The sequence below is a fragment of the Platalea leucorodia genome, assembly GCF_965183815.1.
Source record: "Platalea leucorodia genome assembly, chromosome: Z".
Taxonomy (NCBI): domain Eukaryota; kingdom Metazoa; phylum Chordata; class Aves; order Pelecaniformes; family Threskiornithidae; genus Platalea; species Platalea leucorodia.
The window spans coordinates 38930472-38948815 of record NC_138858.1 but is presented as its reverse complement, the minus strand read 5'-3'; the positions used below and the strand labels follow the sequence as shown (position 1 = coordinate 38948815).

General features: G+C 41.6%; 1 protein-coding gene across 3 annotated transcripts in view; it reads left to right on the top strand.

The window, feature by feature from the left end:
* Positions 1-321: 321 nt before the first annotated feature.
* The window catches only part of PIP5K1B (phosphatidylinositol-4-phosphate 5-kinase type 1 beta), a 115217-nt gene continuing 97194 nt past the window's right edge, over positions 322-18344 (top strand). For 2 of the 3 annotated variants that reach the window (XM_082336581.1, XM_082336579.1), the window contains exons 1-2: positions 322-365; positions 3287-3504. The gene's annotated coding sequence lies outside the window, so the exon portion shown is untranslated. Of the gene's footprint in view, positions 388-3286; positions 3505-18344 lie in introns of all 3 variants that reach the window. The other variant, XM_082336580.1, reaches the window with a different exon arrangement.

Below are 18344 nucleotides of genomic sequence, written 5' to 3'. Positions count from 1 at the left end.
CGGCCTTGCACACCACAGCAGCACGCAGCCCTTCATGACCCCTCGCAGCCCTGTCTCCGGGGGACCTGGGACCCCCAGCCACCAGCCGCTCACCTGCCCTGGGCCCCCACCGTGCCCCAAACAACCTCCTGCGCCCAGAGCGCCCGCAAACCCAGGGGAAGAGGCGGCAGGCGACGACGGGGGGCCGCCAGGGCCACGGGGCCGCCGGCCCGCGGGCGGGGCGGGGAGCACGGGCAGGGCGCACACCGGGCGGCCCGCGCCGCCTCGGCTCCCGGGCCGGGAGGGAGGAGCCGGCCCGCGGGCGGGGCCTGGGCCGCGGCCCGCCGCGCCGCGCCGCCTCACGCCGCCACACACCGGCGCTGGAGGTGAGGGAGCGGCGGCGCTGCCGTACGGGCGGGTCGGGGGCGGCGGGGGAAGCAGCCCGGTCCTCCGCTGCGGCCCCGGGGGGCTCGGCGCGGCGCCGGAGGCGGGGGGAGGCCTCCCGGGGGGCGCGGCGCCGGCGGCCCTCACAGGCTGGCCGCGGGCACCCGCCGGGTGAGGCGGGCGCATCCGTACGTGCAGCGCCTCTGGTTTCCCTTGCCTTGTTTTTTGCCCCCCGTGGGCGGGCGGCCTCGCCGCGGGGCGCGGGGGGCTTCGGCGCGGGCTGTCCCGGTTTTTTTTTCCTGATTTTGTTTTTGGGGCTGTTTAGTCCCCCCCGGGGAGGGGTCTGTGGGGGAGCGGGGCGGCGCGGGGCTGGGGGCTGGCGGGCGGTGGGGGCCCCGGTCTGGGCTCGGGCAGCTGCTGAGGCGGGCGGGCGCGTCTGGTCCCCGTCCCCGCGGGGGAGCCCCGCCTGCTCCCGAGGCCGTGCCGGCGGCAGCCCGGACTGACAGAAAACGCGTCTGGTTTCTGGGCTTTTTGTGTTTGTGTTTTTTGCGGGAGTGGTGTTTCTGTGAACTTCCACGGACTTCTAAGTCTCTTAATTGCGGGACTGTAGCTCTTAAGAAAAAACAAAACAAAAGAGCGGCGTGCGAGGGAATTGTGAGGGGTAGGTTCCTGCACGCCTTAGGCACCGGCTGTGCCGGGACTGGACGCCGCCGCCGGTGCGGGCGCTCACCGAGGGGCGCGCGGCCCCTCCCCGCCGCGCTCCGGCCGGGCGGCTGCCGGCTGCTGCCGCTGGGAGAGCGGGGGGCAGCGGCGGGCTGAGGCGCTTCTGTCCAAGATGCCGATTTTGCTGAATAGCATCCGACAGCAGGAAACTCTTTAAGTAGTAAACTTACCTCTTAGTACCGTAAAGTGGCTTTCCTAAAGTAGCAATGTTTCCAGTGCACTGCTTGGGTGATCAGAGGTTGTTTGGTCCCCGTCCCCCCCCCCGCCCCTTTTTAATGCTGCTTCTCTACAACGCAGCTATGGTATGTGCTGTTGCTTTAGGAAAACTTTGTGCGGATGTTATGTTAGCTCTCCCAAAGGAAATGTAAATGTACTTGTTTCATGTTGCTTCTAAAAGGATATTGCTTAAGGTGAAGAAACAGTGGTTTTGTTCTTCTGTTTTGTTAGAGAGTTATGTATTTATCTAAATGTTTTGAGCTAACATTTGGATAATGTAAGGTGGAGGAAGGCTCAGATCAAAATTAAAACCGCAGAAACTCTCCATAAAATGAACCTAACATAAGGACCATTGGCAGTTTGGGAATCAGTGAATGTATATTGTAGCACCCACTGGTTTTTTTATGTCTCAATGTAAATTTATAGGATGTTTATCCCATGGTTTATTGTGGTAGAGATGCTTTTTAATAAAGTTCATTAAATGATCTCCCAAAATTCTTTGATCTTCAAAGCAGAGAATACGTAGTCTGATGAATGCCTAATGTAGTTGTTACTCTGACTCTTCCAAAACCTAAAAACCATAATTTGTCACATCTCTTCCTCCACCCAGATACTTTCTTCCATCCTTAATGTACTTTTTTGCCTTGTAGCCATCTCAAAATTGATTCATGAAAATCAAAATTGAACACAAATACTTAAATCTGTTTTGTTTTTCAAGGTCAGTTTCTGGCAATTAATATATTGAGGGTAAAATAAAACATGATTGTGAAAATGTTCCTTTTCACTCTTTATTTTACTATATTTCGTCTCTTTCCTGGATCCTTCCCTTCCCCCAATTAGATAAAACAGGGAGTGGAAAATCATGCTCTAAGTTTAGGAATTGATCCTTAAACCATTAGAAACAGCAGGAGGTTTCTTTCACTGAGTTCAATTGGTGCTACTTCAGGGCTGTTCATAATCTTTAGTTATGTGTTTAGGTCTCCTTGATATCAGGAGAATTGAAACACGTGCCTAAAAATAAGCATATGCTTACATGGTTTGCTTTAATAGTGTGGATTTGTGGAGTGGTGTTGATTTTTTTTTTTTTTTCAGTTTTGTTTCTTATCTAGCCTGTAGGTAGCTAAGGGATTTTTTTTTTTACTTTTGACAGCAGCAGAATGGGCTAGAAACTATAGAAAATACTTTCTGTGTGGCTTGCATAATGTGGTTTGTATAGTGTTGAAAACGTGCTTACTGATCCTTGCAGCTCGATGTGTACAGTGTCTACTCTGTGTGTTTATCGTCTGTGTAACCAAGGCACGTTAAATGTGTTGACGTTCTCAGCTGCTTTAAGGTAGAAGCTGGCAACGGCCTTTCCTTAGGACCTGGGCAGCTGTTGGTAAGGTGGGTGCTGCCTCCCCTTCTCCCCCCCATTTGGTTTTAGGGGGAGATAAAGAGCTGGCACAGCTTCTGTGCAGTTTTCAGCACCCTGCAGGATACGGTGCTGCGCTAACAATTGCTGAGAGCCTGCCTAAGCATTTGTCTTACACAATGGTTGCAGAATGTATACTTACTGGTGTTTCAGTGTGATTACTTTGGTTACTGCTGGTAATTACATGGTGCTATAGTTGACATTTATATACTGTGGAAGCTAAAAAGCAAATTTCACTAATCAGGCAAATAAAATGTGCACATAGAAGCGTATAGATGAGCAGTTTGGTATAGGTTGTAATGTTCAAAACCCCATGTTGCTTAGAACTGAATAACAAACTCTGCACAAGTTAAATGCAATGAAATGCTTTTATAAATGAAGTCTTACTGAAGGTGCTAGGCAGGGATTGAGAAGAGGGTCCTCATGCCTTCCCTGCTATCCAGTGTTAGGTACAGCTTAGACTATTCTTCATCTACTAGGTGTAATTTGTGTTTGAATCCATTTTGTACTGCACCTGCTTGTTGTGGGCCCACACCACTGATATTCTGAATTTTATTTATTTTCCCTAAATAGATCAAGTGTCTGGTTTGTCATCGCAGATTCCTGCTGTGGTTATGAGGTCATGCGTCTTGTCTTATTCTTCACGTTTGTACAGTCCAGAAAGAGCTTTTTCTCCTTCTGTGTGAGGAAGAAACTTCAAGTCCTCCCTCAGTGAGCTGGAAATCCCATCTTTTACCTTCCCTCTTCATTCTCCAGTTGTGGACTAGAAAACCGTATCAGCCTGTGGCGAGGTACAATATCTACTATTTTACTGTTATTTCATCCTTGCTGTAAAACTAGCTGTTTTATTTGTGATAAGCAAAGTAGGGAGAAGTTGTAGGTTTTGCAGTTGCCTTGTATATTTTCACCATTATCCAGATGTGCTTGTGTTTTGTGTTTTGAAATATGAGATTTTTAAAAACTAAAAGTAACAGTAAGCTAGCCATAGTTTCTTCAGTATGTCACGGCTATGATCTGCATCATAGTCAAGAAGTAAGTAAGTTACGTGTAAAATTTTGTGTGGTGCTGTGTACATGCATAGTCATAGGATGCTTCTGTCTAGTAAAGCAGGTGTTGGATGATGGCCATTTTATTAACTGCGCTCATTTTTATTGCTAGCTCTTTTAGCTCGAGATTCATGTCTTGTGTGACTGCATGCCACCTGGCCAGCCCCCTATGTTTAGTACTCTTTGTTTTTTGTGATCCTTGTCACTGCAGTATTTCAAAAGGTATAGATAGTGATAGGCCTTTTAAAATGTCTCTTTGAGGCCAGAGAACACCCATGTTACACACCCTGGAGCTGAGACACAGAGGCTGAAAGATTTCATCCAATGCTGTGTCAGAAGTGCATGTCTGCAGGCCACGGTCCAGTGTTAATAAGATGATTTTTATTCTCTCTTATTAGAGACCAATTCACTGTGAATCATAAAACTCATCCTATGAAAAAAGTACCAGGGATCTGGAATCGGGTTCTGTTTGGTGCATTTTTTCTCTGTACAAACGTACTGAGTTGGCAGTTTTCTGGCACGTGAAGATATAAATTGGAAAGCCTATCTTGGTGTCCTTTGACTAGAACTGCTAGTTTATGATGAAAATTATGTTAAGTGTAATGGACACAAATACAAAGATGGTTCAATTACACAAATATTTAAAAAATTGAATGCTATTCAATAGTAGAGCTATTGCTGTAATTTAGAAATGCAGATATTAAATGTTGTTCATAACTCCAGAAACATAGCTGTGCCATTTGAACTGAAGGAAGCTGCTAGCATTTTACGTTTATAGCTTGATGAGCAGTGCAGTTTAATGGGATGTTGCCTTCAGCACCAAAGCTGACTTAAAAATACTACAACTGTTATGGCAGTTTGCCACTTTTTTGACTGTGGTTGTAAAACTGTTGGTGAGGCTTTGTGATAATATCGGATCACGGAACTGATCCGGGTTAAAAATAACTTTGCAACAACAAAAGAAATCGGTGTGGAGGGCAGCTGTTTTTCAACTGACTCTTTAACTAGTGCAATTTGCTGGTACAGCCATTTGTGGGGTTGTGCTGTGGGGGTGTGTAAATGGCAGTGGAGAGGCAGAAGAGAAGTGGAATTACTAGAGTGAGACCTGTTAGCTTCTTTTGCTCTTGAAAAAATAGTACGCGAGATTGCTGTCAGTGTTCCTGTAATCTAGTCAAGAGAGAGAAACTTGTTGCTTGGTTGCAACAGCTATTGCCCCTGCCATGTCCCCAGTCTGCATCATAGTCTAAACCTCGCTTTCTGTGCCCATCAGGGCTTTTTCTCTTGTTGCCCTGAGCTATAGTGTAGCAAAGCTCATGGGCAGGCCTGTGTCTGCAAAGGGAGTGAACGGGCCGGCTTCTCCTTGGGCTGTTCTGTACCCAGAACTTCCCGTCCCTCTTTGTTGGGAAAGTAATTTGCTTTTTTCTCCTGCTGAGTTTGTTTTCACCAGAAGTTCTTGGCTTGGGTACCAGTGTGAGTCAGCTAAATGCCAGGGGATACATCCGTGCAGCTAAATGATGGCTTAATTGTAGCAAGGGTGTGCCGTCACTCTCCAAGTCTCAGCATAGCTAGTCCCAGCAGCAGTAGCTGGAGGAGCAGGGAGGTACCAAGGGTGGCAAGCTGATGGGAGCCCCTGGTCTGTACTGGGGCTAGTAGCTGGTGCTGTCCCCTGTCCTGTGTTAGTTTGCCGCTCTTGCTGACTGGCATGTGTAGAAAGGTGTCCCAGTGCTGGCGTGGCACTCCTATTTAGTTATGTAAACTCTTGTGAAGTCTCCTGCCATTAGCCACAAGACCACGAGAGCCAATAAGAGTTTCCTCTTGGATTCATTATAAACTGTTGTTTCTTTCCCAAATCTAAGGTTGATTTTTTTTTCAGTTCATGAAGAGGATTAACTGCATGAGATAGCATGTCTCAAACCGTGGTTTGCTCATTACTGATGATTTTTGAGGCAACCGTAGGGTCACAGGCTGTGTGTCAAATGGTCTTAATTTTTTTTTAGCTTACTAAAGGTTTCTGCTGGTCTCTGAGTGATTTGGAGGATAGTTTGTAATCTGTTGGCTTACGAAATTTGGGAAATGTGTTTTCTTTGTTTTCTTTTTTCCCCCCAGCAAACTCAGTTGTTGGTAAACCATCCTAAGCACTCAAGACCCAGAGAAATGGAGAGCAGCCAAGTCTTTATTTGGGTAATGCAAAAATCCATTGCAGCCACCACTGCTGCCTGTCTCCAATTAGGAGATTCATGAAAATATTTATTTTGGGTCAAGATAGCAGTCTTCATGGCTACGTATCTTCCCTAACCCAAGCTGTAAAGTTTTAGGATTATTAAAAATTAGTTTAGAAACTCATGGGCTTCCTGTTACAGCTACATATGGAGATCTTCAGAGCATGATCGAACTAAATTGAAAGATTCTGGGATTCCATGGATACTGCTAAGATAACTTTCTGCCTTGAAAGGTTCTGCAGATGTTCTTTCCCTTTGTACCTAATTAAAGTCTCAGTTTTAATGTGTCATGAGTCAAGACTTTTTGCCTGAGAGTAACACAATATTTGTGTGAGACTATGCCCAGGTTTACGGTGTGGCAGTTAGCACTACATGGCTTGTTGATGCTTCCTCCTCAGTAGGAAGGTGTGCGTGTGCAGCGCTATGCGGTTGGCTTGTCTGCCAACCGTTGATAACGGTAGGACAGTGACTTTTTTTTCCACCTCTGGAAAAGAACCAAAACCATCTCAGGTAAGAACACTGAACTTTATTTTCAGTAGTGCTGCCTGAGTTAAGTTTTTTGGATCACTTTAAATATTAAGTTACTTCAGTGTCAAGTTTGACATTCAGAGCTCCAGTAAGGGATGTGCCAGACATGTCATGGACCTTTGTCTTTAGTGTGTGCTTCTCTTGTTCTAATGTCTTACAAATTTGAGGGGGCTTGTGTACTGCTTTGTTTAAATATACAAATATTTTTGTATGCGTAATTCTAAAAAAATATTGCTAAGGCAATAAATAATCCTGTTCAGCCTTTTTTCTCCAGTGTGGCTGCTGACCATAGCAGGAGAGGTTTACCTGAGGATGGAGGGGTGAAAATTTACCTTCCTGGCTGATAGAGGGGTTGCCCATGCAGTGTAGTCTTTTGGCTTATGAGTCAAGGTAAAGATTACTGCACCTTTACTCTCTTCATAGCGCAAAGCATAATCAGTAGATCCACACCTGCAGCTGCTGATTAGGATCTCCTCTGTTTTTCTTTGTGATATCTTTTATGTGAGTCTGTTCAGAGAGCAGAGGGGGTGGTCCTGATTTGTGTGGTGTGGAGATTGCCTCTTACCCAGCCCACCCAGCTCCTGGTCACCAGGCCGCAGAGAGATAAAGTAGTATTTCTGTGGCTCTGAGTGGTCTTGTATAAGACCTCTGTATATAAGTGGTCTTGTATAAGAGCTCTGTATAAGTAGTCTGGAAAGAAAAAGGCGTGTGTGGCTTACGTTGCATGGAGGGCACACCCTTAAGTCAAACTTGAGTACCCGGGTTCTGCCAAAACTGGTGTCTTTGCTTGATTTTGAGTGATGTGGAAGTCAGTATGGATGATCATGTAAGGTATATCGCAGTGCATGAGGGCAGGCACACACAGAAACCTTTGAGGGACTGGTACCTTAGTCCTTTATTCCCCACTCAACCTTGCACACACTTTAAGGAAAAGAAACTCACATTCAGAGTGGTAGCGGAAGGTCCTGGGAGGGAAGAGAGATGTCCTACTAAGTTCAGTCACTTTGTTCGACATGGAAACAAAGGAAGTATTATGAAGAGGCCTTTGGCTAGGAAACAGAAAACCTTTTCATGGGAGTCCACAGCTTCTGGTTTTGTTTTTAATACAAACATGATGATGTAACAAGTCATCTCCTTAAATAATGATACTTGTACATTTCATGTTATCAGGTTTTGTTTGCAATATAAACCTTTTGCCAGCTATTCACAGATCGCTATAGCAGGACACTGAAGTATTGCAAACGGAAAGAACATTATTATGTATTTCTGAGTGGCAGTAGAAATCTAAATTGGAACCTTACTTTGCTTCGAGGCTTTGCTGGTCTTTACACTAGAAATAGTTTGAAACTACTGAGAATGTGGATGAGTAAGGATCATAGTCTTTCATGATCACTTTTTCTTTGGTTGTTAGACTTCTGCTGAAATGTGTGGTGGTGATACCGTACAGAGATGTGGTGGTGCTAGGACTACTTTAATTTTCAGTCACGTCAATATGGTGATTCTTAGCATATGCAGGAAGCAGAGGTGACATTGTCAAAGAGGCAGTTTGACGTCTGATTTCTAGGCTGGAGAGCACACATAGAATATTATTGCTTGGTGTGCAAATAATGGAATTCAAATATGAGATATTAGAAGTACCTAAAATTAAAACACAAATACCTGTGTAATTTTAAGATACCTTTTAAAATTCTGTTGTAACTAGGCGAAACAATGAATTTAGGAAAAGTTTTAGTGATACTGATTCTGAGAAAGAAGAGTTTCAGACCTCGTCAATGAAATAATCCAAAGTAATTCAGAAGGACCTCTTAAATGGCAATGTAAGTGGCAAATTGCTCTTGTTTCATTTATGTAGGAATACCTGCTAAAATGTTCACTGTTAAATTAACATTTCGTTTGTTTGTTTGTTTTTTAAAAATACATTTTTTTCAGAGCCAGGACTAAAGAATGAGTAGCTTATAACGATAGATATTTAGGTTAGGATGGTTCACGTACTGCTTCACATCTGAAATATATTCTTAAGGATGTTTTATTCAAAGTCTTATGCTTCAGTGTTTGAAAAAAGAAACTCCAACGGTAGGAGGAGCGTCCTACTTGTTAGCCCTCAAAATTTTAATTAAGGCTTGGAGTATTGTAAACTGTCATCTTTGCTCAGTCCCAAGCACTCTGTCTGGAATTATGTAGAACACGGACAACTAATTTTGATCTGTCTGTGGAGAAATATTTTAATTGTCTGCATATGTTAAACAACAGATTCAGTGTACTGCGGTGTTCTCACGCAAAATAGCCAAGAAACATACCAGTGCCTAGCTAGACTGGATATTTTGTGAGGCTGTCCCATGCCTTTGTTTAGGGTTTAAAAAGTTGCTTGTCTTTCTTTAGGTTACTATTGTGGTAGACAACATAGCAGTTTTTGTTGTGCGTTGGTGTAAACCTAGGTGTGACTTTTTTGTTGTGTGCTTTGCATATACTTGCATTGGAGTCTGAAGTGTTAATGCAAACAGACAGACTCTGCCTAGGACTGTCTTACGTTATTTGACTAGCTGTTTCTGGCAGAGTAGCAAAGCTGGAGGTTTTGAGCAGCGAATGAATACTTTGAATCACCTACAGCCTATACAGCCTGCAATGAAGGCAGTGTTTCCCTCATTTGTGTCTCCTTACCTCAGCAGACTAGATTATTATTATGTGAGCACAGGCCTTCCTGTTGTGCTGTAATTAGCCAAGAGCGAGCATACAGAGCTTCAGGATAAAAGAAGAACACATTTGGAACCACTCTTCAGGGTTACTGGTTCTCAAATTGAGATTATTGCCTTCTGTTAGCAGCTGAACTAATCAATTAACTTCCTCTTTCCAATAGTGATCCAGTAAGTCATTAAACTAATTATTCCATTGCTAATTAGTACTCTCACTTTTTTTCCTTTTCTGTATAGGCTTGGTTGTAAAGGGGGGTCTGTAACATGCACTTGTCTCACTCTTAATTTTAAAAGATATTGTGCTTGCTGTGGGAAGGCTGATTGTGTTGTAAGATGAATGTACCCTGCAACACCAAGAAAGGAAATTGTTATCTCTGTCTTTCAGCAATGTACATTAACAGTATTTTCTTACTGTATGAAGAGTTAGAAATGTTGTTTAGAAAGGAAAAAAGAGCCATGGTCTGCTCTGTCTCTGGGGGCTCCAGTTTCTAGATTTAGCTGAATTTCTTTGAGATCTGAACTCCATTGTACTAGAGCCCAAACAGAGCATGTCTTGCATGTTACTGACCTCTGCGTTTATTTTGATAAGTCTTTTCAATGTTTGAACCTACCCAGCTTCTTTCTGCTTCATGTGCTGCGTGTCACAGAGGTGACAGGAACTGTACAGGGTGGAAAGTGCATCTGAAGATTGACATGTCAAGCTGACTGTCAGAAAGCAGTACCCTCTTCACCTTAGTTTCTCCGGAGGAGAAGTTGTGTAAGGATCTCTACAGTGGTGGTGTACTGCAGAACTCATCTTTGAACCTGCTTAAGATCACTATAGTTTAAGTGCATTTGAGATCAGATTGTGACTTTGGTGCAGTCCCAAAGCAGTTGTGCATCATAGGAGTATCCAACCTCATGTTTTTGGTGCTTTAATTTATTTACCTGTGATGTAAGAATGATAATTTTTTAACAGCTATTTGACCTTATGTGGAGGTCAATCATTAACTAGTAAGCAGCCACGAACATCTGCACAATTACTATGTGCAGTTACTTTTAGCACTTGCCTTGACTCCTACCGGTTTGTGCATACACATTGCAGACATTACCTGTCATTTAGAATTGCCCTTTGCATCTCACCACTTGGATCGTGGTTCCAAGTTTGGTATGAAGTGTCAATCTGTGACCACAGCATGTTGAAACCTAGTCAAGACCCTTTTGTGCTGTTCCCTGTGTTGGTTTGCTGCACAGGCTTCTCATCCACAGCCTCTCCCTCTGACACATGTAGGAGCTGAAGTGGTGAGATCTGAGTCCGAGTGTTCTTTGGGCAAGCAAGGGAAGCCCCTCCTAGGGATAGGTGTGTGCCCTGATGCAAAGATTGAAACGGGGCTTCTACCTGGCCACGGCTTTTCCATACTTGCCCACGTTTCTTTTATGTGGACAAAGACCCCTCTGGCCCTCGCTAGCAGCCTTCCCCAATGGCAGCCTTGCCGGTGCCTTAAATCAGCCCTGTGACACAATGGGCTGGGCAGGTGTGCCCTAGGACACAGCTGGCAGAGGGGAGACATCCATGCAGTGTTGATGCAGATGACTGATAGCACAAGGAGATGTGTATCTGGGGTACCTGTAACATATTCCATAAAGAACTAATGCACATACATAACCTCTGGCTGGTTTGGGTCTGTTTAACTTGCAAATGAATTGTGAAAGTCGTCTGTGTTTGAAGGACTGCCTGATCTCTTTGGTCGTGATGTGATACTGTACAACGAAGTGTAGCTTTGCATGTTGCATTCTTTTTGCATCAGGTTGTGTTTGAGTAATGAAAAGTTCTGGGCGAAAAAAATATGGCTAATGAACAAACATCTTATTAAATTAAGGCATTTAGTGAGAATGGTAGTAATAAAAAAAAAAAATCTGTACTAATTGTGTATCGGAAGCTAAGTTGCTTAACTTCATTATTTTAAATAATAACATATATTGCCAGGTCATAACCTATCTTTGATTGTACCTTTGCCTTTCAAAAGGGAGATACTGTAGACTGATGTACTTAGTTTTTTGTCCTCGCCCTGAGGCAGGGTACCAAAACACTGAAGTGATTTATTTCAGAGATATATACCACAGCAATTATGATAAAATGTCTTTAAAACTTTTTCCATGTATGGCATTATTGCAGTTCTTACTTGAGCTGAATCTTACCTATTTATGACTGCATCCCTGTGCTAGGCTGACTTTGTGATCAGAGAGGCCTTGGAAGTCAGTGGGAGACAGGAGCGCCGAGCAGTTCATAGCTCTTTGCAAAGCTGAAGGGGATTTTCCCCTTGGTTGGGAGGGGCTCAAGGAAGAGCTTAAATCTAAAATCGTCACGTTCAGTTTATTTTAATCTGAAATAATCTGGTCTAGTCATATGTTTATCATACAAATGTTATACAACTTTTGAGTTGAATTTATGCAGCTAACAAATATGATCTGAAATTCCCTCAATCTTCTAATTTATTTGCCCATGCAAGCCTGATCTATCTTTTTAATGTCTGGTATATGTCTGATTTAATGTGCAATATCAGGATAGCATCATTAGCTATAGCAAATGTGAAAGCAAACGAGTACATTTTCTGTTTGGAATGGTGGAACTGGAGGTTAAAATGCCAGTGGCAATTTCAGCTGCCTTCAGCTGAAGCTAGATGTGTAATAACAGACTGAGGTAGGAAGTAATTTATAAGTTGTTTGCTTGGTTTTGTTTTTTTTTTTGGTCATAGCATGACATTAGTAGAAGAATTTAGTTTTGCTTTGCTGTACCTGCAAATGATAATAAAGTGCATGATGAGAAGTGTGGCTCCTAAAAGTTCAGTTAAAAACAAAAGATGCCTTAGGTTATTTTTGTTGGCTGCTATTGAGCAATGTATTGATTTTTACATAGACCTTCAAAGTGGAAAGAATTTAACTTGAAATTTCAGGTCTAATTACAGGGATGGTAAGTTTCTTTCAGGATTTTAATTGTTGAAATGTAAACGTTTTTCTCAGTGTTTGTGTTGTGCTAAAGCATCACAGATGATATGAAAACTGCTAGAAATATATATGTTTTTATGAAGTAGTTTGAGGGGGTAAGTAAGTAGGCATAGTGAAAAATGAGACAGTTTTTCCATGTACAGTAATCTCTGAGGATATTAGTGATGAACCTCTGACTGGAATTTAGTAACTGCTTGCGTTAAAACTTTGTTGCAGTAGCGACCACATTAAATACTTCGATGTTTTCTTGCAGTGCTCATTTAGTATTGTTTATCTTATGTTTTTGTGCAGAATACATTTGAAACAGTGGGGACTATTACATTTAGAGGCAGCAAAGCTGGGGCTGAAAGGGTTGGGAGCAAACAATTTTTGGCGTAGGTGTTTTGGCGGTACTTCTGCTAATTGAAGCAAGAAGCAGCTGTTGACACAGGGAGATGGAGGGTCAGAGTCTTTCTGTGGGACGTCGGAAATATTAAGTATAAACATCGATTCTGTGAATTTGTTGCTTCCACCTATCAACTGTAAATGGGATGTAGAAAGTGCTATGCAAACTCTGAGAAATACTGTATAGTATGTATCTACAAAGTGAGAATGGTAGTATGTTGATAATATACTGGAGGCTGGGATTAGCAGGAGCACACCCAAACTTGGAAGGGGAAGAAATAAAATTTTTTCATGGTTTTCATATAAATTCTATGAAGTTTGCTGGATACTGTGTCTTTGCCATTAAAATTAAATTTAAAGTTACAAACACAAATTTTGTAGAGCACACCTGATGCAACTTTGCATTTTATTGAAGAATTAAAGATAGCTGGTGTGTGGGAATGAGTTGTTCAGCAAGCTGCAGCTGGTTCTTGTAATTTTGGTTCTGGTTGTGTAGCTTTGTTGTATAAGGCACTGAAGGTAAAAACATTTCATGAACTTCAGTACATAAGGCCTAGGCTACATAAGTTTTTACTCGTTATTAGAAACTTGCACTTAGATTGACAAGTTCAACTCAATACTCTGCAGCAAGCTGTCACTTAAAACTTGGGATGTGAGGAGAAAATCAGGGCTCACCCCATGCGAGCTGTTGAGTCCCTGCAGTTTCTTCTGGCAGAAGTGACGAATGCAAAGGTTCAGCCCTTTATGTGAGAGACTCTTAAGGACTGAACAAAAAAGATGTAAGAGCTGTACCTTTAAGGGCTAACTGAAAGAAGAAGAAATACAGAGTACTGAGCATAGGAACGGGTAATGCCTTGTGACGAGGGCTGCTGTCCACATTGTGTGTTTCCTGTGGTTTGTCGCTGTATCGCAGGAGAGCAGTGCGCTCTGCCTGTTACCTGTCTGTATGCATGGTGAGCAAATGCAGGCTGTCAACCTGCTTGTGCTGTAGGGTTTCTAAGAAACTCCAGCAGCATGCAGTTGGATATGACACTGTGAAGCATCTGTGTTATTTAATGGACCTTGGCAATGTATTTCATGCCATATATCCTATTAGGTGACTTTTTATGTGTGCCTATAAAGTATTGGAATATATTCTGCTCTGCCATACATGTTCTGTTGACCCACAGCATGGTATGAATGTAACTGAGAATCAGACCTGGCATTCACTGAATAATTGGCAAAGCCAGCAGCGATGTTGGGAAGTTATAAGGTCATTCTTGATCCTTCCATCTGTTCATTTACATTATCTTCAAGGGAATAGGGCTCTCTGCAGTGAAAGCAAACACTTCAGTGAACTAAACCCTCAGACAGTGAACTATCATTTCAGATATGTGCAATGGCTATTAAATGTAGAGGGAGAAAAATAATACCATTTTTTCCAGTTTTAACTTTGTTGCACTGATAGCAGATAACAAAGGTGGATGACAACAGTAGCAAAAGCCAACTTGCAAGGAATATTACTCTAGGTAGTGTGGGAATGGTATATGTGAGAATATTTTATCTCCACAATGTTGCCTTCTGCTGAGTTAGCACCAAAAATGATTAACAAGGTCTTCTTTAAAAATCTGCATACAGGGGCAAACTGTATCCCCACGTATCTGGGTTTCACTGGGAAGAGAAATTCCCATTCCTGCTCAGCCAGAATTGGATTGATTTGGACGCGATCCATGAAATGTCGTTGGCACTGCATCTCCTCCTGTACCTCCTATAGGAAAGAAATTTTTTCTTTTTGTGCAGCAATATGGCCTAAGAATGCCAGTAATCAACAGCAAGTTTGACTAAACAAGGGCTTAAACAAATGTAACACAAAGTAACTTGTTTAGTTGCTATGATAAAAATACAGAGATTTGAAAGGCAGGAGTCACTCAGATCTAATACTGTGTTGCAGTACCACACAATAAAATTGTAAATGATTTTGAATACAGTATAAAATTAAGTTAAAACCAATTCTTTTTTATGAAAAGTCACAGACTTTCAGCATCATCTATAGTATTGGAGAGGTGACCTATTATTCATTGATTCATAATTCATATTATGCAATGATTTTAATAAAGATGGTCATATATTTGCTTTGATATTCTTTGTATTTCACAAGATATTGTAAGAACATATCTTCTCATATGTAAGAATGTATCTTCATATGTAATAAAAAAATGTTATTTTGCTAACATTTTAGATGGTACTTTTCAGTAAAAAAATCTTTTTTAGTATAAAAAAGTTATAGGGGAACAAATTATTTTTTGATTTCACAGTTCTGATGTTAGATTCTGTTGAGGGTATTTTGCAATTTGTCACTGCATGTTGCCAACAGATTGTTTTCATTTTATAACCCTTTATCTGTGTGTATGTGTATGTATGTACAGTATACATATGTATAACATCTTCATAATATAACAAAATTGTATAATATATAATGGAGGCAGTAGATATATATGTATATAAATTGTATATGCATTTATTAAAAGCATTCTTCAGCTTATTTCTGAAGGACCTTTCTGGACTCGGGTAGGGTTTATACTTTGTGTAATTCCTTTCAGCCTAATATGCCTACCTATGGCTCAAATACATGCTTTTACAGAGATGAAAAGCACATGCTCTTTTCCTATGTTTTCAAAAGTCTGCTCTAAATAGCAATATTCTTAAATTCAAGTTTGTTTCTAGTAAAATGGAAGTGATGACAGTAAGTTTGTGAATACTTACAGTATAGTTTTTTTCTGTCTTGAATTACATTATGGAGGGGAAAAAGGGCTGCTAAGGAGGTAATTTCAAGGCACATTTTCTTTGAAAATGTAGGAATCATTAAGGAGGCTTCTTTTTCCCCCAGTCTTATTTTGACATTGTAAGAACTTGAACACATCTTGCATGATTTCCTAGTTTTGAACGTAGAAAGTTCACAGGTTGCTTAGGCTATAGGTGTCTGTACTGTCATCCACATGGGTGATTCTGTCTCTTGCTACTTGTCGCACTGCTAGAAGGAAATCTAGAAGATGTTTTATAACGTGCATAAGAGCCTCCTTGAAGTTGTAACTCAAGAGAGCTTCTTGTAAGCAAGGCAGAATTCTTATGTACTTCTTATGTGACTCAGGCGCTGGAATTGAAAAGCACTCTTTCAGGTCGCACTGTTGAAGTGTTAATAGAGCTTTGCTGTGCAGGCATGAAAACCAATAAGTATTCTCTTTTCAGGTGTTCTTAGCTATCAAGCAAAGTGGGCAAAGCTGTACCCCAGGTGCTTGCAAACACTGATGTTTAAGCCTTGAGTTACTTGGCTGAAAGAGTTTATGCCAGGGGAAAAAAGAATTAAGGTACAAAGTGTTTCCCAGGTCTCTCGCCAGCTAAGTGTGAGAAAGTGTAGTGTACCCCTTTATAACACTTGAAAATGTGCAGAATTACACTTCCTGCTACCTTCAGTCAGTGGCCAGGAGAATGGCTAGAAACCAAAACGCATAGCAACTTGTTTCCTGCTGATGTTTGGTGAAAATTTGTTTTTCACAACAGGAAGGGGACGGCTAAAGCCTGTCAGGGATTTCAGTCTGGTCTCCTTTTTGGATGGTGAAAATTTACAAGGGACCGATGTCCTGCATCAAATCCAGCTTGCTTTACAATCCACAGCTTTTCTGAAGTGGTACATTTCTAGTTCATGAACTGAAGTATGGATACTGGGGGGGTGTGGGGGGATGGGTGTTTACAAGGTCTTCCTGCCCCTCTCTGTCCTTCCAGCAAAGATGCTGAACAAGTGACGTGCTTGCCTGTTGCTCTGATGGCTGGCCTGCAAATTGTATTGCCAGTAAGTTAGAGAAGGCTGACAGTTTATTCTTGCCATCTACCTGTGAAGTTAGACAATACGTCAGTTTAATGAAAAACTGAAGCAAACTGTAAGGATGGGGAGAACAATGACCTAGAATAACAGGCTGGTTTATTTTCAGTAAAGCCTACTTTCATCTCACTTCTCTTCAACCTTCCCCCTCCTCTTCTAACCCCCAATGCAGACAGACCACAAACAACTATTTATCTGGTAATGTGTAGGATTCTGGCAGTGAGCAGTGACCAACAAAATCAGGAAAAAGAAAGATTCTTGTTCCTTCATGGTGTTTTCAGGAAGCATGTTCAGGTCCTGAAATAATTGGAGTAAGTGCAGTTAAAGCTTCAAAATACACTGTTTTCATACAGGATTGTAGGAAACTAGCTGCTTTTGTCAGTTTAAATATGCTTCCTGTGTGCTTATTGCTGGCCTGCCTTGTAAAAAGTGATACAGGTTAGTCCTGTCTGGACCTACAGCATATTGCAGATGCAGCCTCCAGGACCTCGTGTTTTTTCAACTGTTCAAAACCACGTTTCTTAACTCCAGGACTTTGTTTTGAGTCTGTGCTACAAGCAGCTTCGAAAACTACTATTGCAACAAAAAATGATTTTTAAAAGCGTTTTCATGTGAGGTAGCTCCAGTTTTCTTTCTCAAGGTGTTTCCTTAAATACCATTCATCAGAGATGAAGTGCCTGTTGCAGGGTTGTACACTGTTGGTAGCTCATGCAAATCATTTGATAATGAAGAGTTTTAGCAGTGGAACATCTTAGAGGAGAGAGAATCAGCTTGAGGATGGTGGATGAAGAGAATTTCCATTTTCTAGTCTGTTGCAGGACCACACATTTTTTTATCTGGCTCTTCTGCACTGTAGCAGGACACATCCATAAGTCACCTGCCTGCTTTTTATCTAGCAAGATGATCTTCTGGAGTGATGGACCTACCTCTTCTGTCTTGCGCTTTTCTTCATGTTTTCCTTAAGTCTCTTGAGATTTGCATAATATACTTGTTTGGGATGATATTTACAGAGATCTCTGTAGCCTGCCACCTGTGTTAGATGTGAAATACATTGGACTTTCACTATTTATGCCCTGAATTGGGGGAGAAGAGGGGCACTATATATGAGAATAAATGCTAGTTTTATGTGTATGTAAATAAATAATAAAAGTAACTTTTACAAAGAATAATGAGGTCTGAATTTTATCAGACTAGAAAACACTGAATAATAAATAATAAAAGTAACTTTTACAAAGAATAATGAGGTCTGAATTTTATCAGACTAGAAAACACTGAATTGATATTACTTTATCGTGTCTTAGTAACTAATGAAACAAAACTGAGATGTGCATATACCAACAAAATGATTTATTATGGAGTGAAAAATAACAGAAGCCTATGGAAACTTCAAACTTGACCTTTTTTTTTTTTTTTTTTTTTAACGGGCATCTTGGTGAAATGTAAATATTCTGCTGTTGTTCTAGGCAGCCTATGATTAGCTACTACATGTTATTGTAACAGTGCTTTTTGTTGTAAAGGAAACTGAAGAACTACTTTTTCTTTATGTTTAAGCCTGATTCTCCCAGAAGACTTCTAATCCTGTCAGTGCCCCTCTCCTCTTACCCCTTTTTATGAATGTGAACATTTTTTTTGGTGCCATAAGCTTGCTGTAACCATCCCTTCTTCCTGACTGGAACAAAATTTTCAGGTGAATATTTTTATTACAGCTCATTCCAAGTTCCAAATGAATCTTACATTAATCTAAATCTAAGTGAATCTTAAAATCACCCTTTTAAGGGTGACTGATGACCTGTTCCCCAGTATATGCAGTTACTTTGGTATAAGTATGTTCAAATAAAATCAGATTGAATATACATGTTTAGCAAAAAGTGTCTGAAATACAATCTAAGTGGCTCCATCTCTCTGGAGAGTACAGGGATGTAC